This window comes from Plecotus auritus (genome assembly GCF_963455305.1).
Source record: "Plecotus auritus genome assembly, chromosome: 13".
NCBI classification, from domain to species: Eukaryota; Metazoa; Chordata; class Mammalia; order Chiroptera; family Vespertilionidae; genus Plecotus; species Plecotus auritus.
This window is the reverse complement of record NC_137779.1, coordinates 12,241,142-12,242,193: the sequence shown is the minus strand read 5'-3', so window position 1 is coordinate 12,242,193 and position 1,052 is coordinate 12,241,142.

The following is a 1,052-nucleotide window of genomic DNA, read 5'->3' as shown; positions in this document are numbered from 1 at the left end:
ACTGCCTCTTCACATTCACTACTGGGAGACTAGGGCGCTGGGAGCCACCCTGGAACAGGGTAGAGGAGCAGGGGGGGTTGAGGTCTAAAGCCCGCACAGGATCCAGGAGCTGTGTGAGGCCACCATGGCCCCGGAGAACCTGAGATTGTGGCCAGCACAGGTCCCCCCTTGTCATGTCGACTCGGTGAAGCAGGGATGAGTAAAGCGTAGGGGCCAGGTGGAAGCCAAAATATTTAACTTCATGTCTCAGAATCACATGGGGGTGCAGCAGCCACTCACAGGCAAGAACTGGGAGCCACATAACCTCTGCGTCTGTGTGTGTGTGTGTGTGTGTGTGTGTGTGTGTGTGTGTGTGTGTGGTGGATGAACGTATCACTGCAGAGCTGTATCCAGGGCGTCTTGCCCTGAAACACACGCTGCACTTGAATGCTCTGAGCTGGGGCCCCTCCCAGGCCTTCCCGGGACCTGGCTGTGTTTCTGCAGAGCCCCAGGAAGTAGGTTCTGGGCACGAGGCATGTGGGTCATTGCAGTGAGTGGAACATGGTGGGGCACCCTGGGTCCTTGCCTGCCCAGCTTGCTGTTGACTTTGAAAGGGGCCCCATTTCCCGGCAGCCCAGGCTGCGGTCATCATTTGTGCTGATGGGGCTGCCCCTGAGCTCCTGCAGGGGCTCGTGGTTATTCTTGAGCCTTGAAGACTCTCCAGTTCTGGCTCTTCTGACTGCCTGGACCCTGTCATTCCTTCTAGGAGGCTCCAGCTGCCACTCCCATCCCCACTTTCAGCTCTTGGCTCCCATCCCATCATTCGCTTGGGCTGTGTCCTGAGTTCTTGGGATTCTCTTGAAAACTTACGAGGGTCTGACGTTCACTCTTCTTCCTGAAAGGGATCTGGGTTTTCCTCTGGGGAACAGCCATGTGTTTGGGGAAGGGGCTGATTTTAGCCCCAGGATGAGATGAGGGTTAATCATGTGACCCAGCTCTGCCAGTCAGAGCACTCCACCTGTTTCAAGGTTTGTTAGATAGCCCAAAGGCCCTCTTCTGGGATGGGTGGGTGT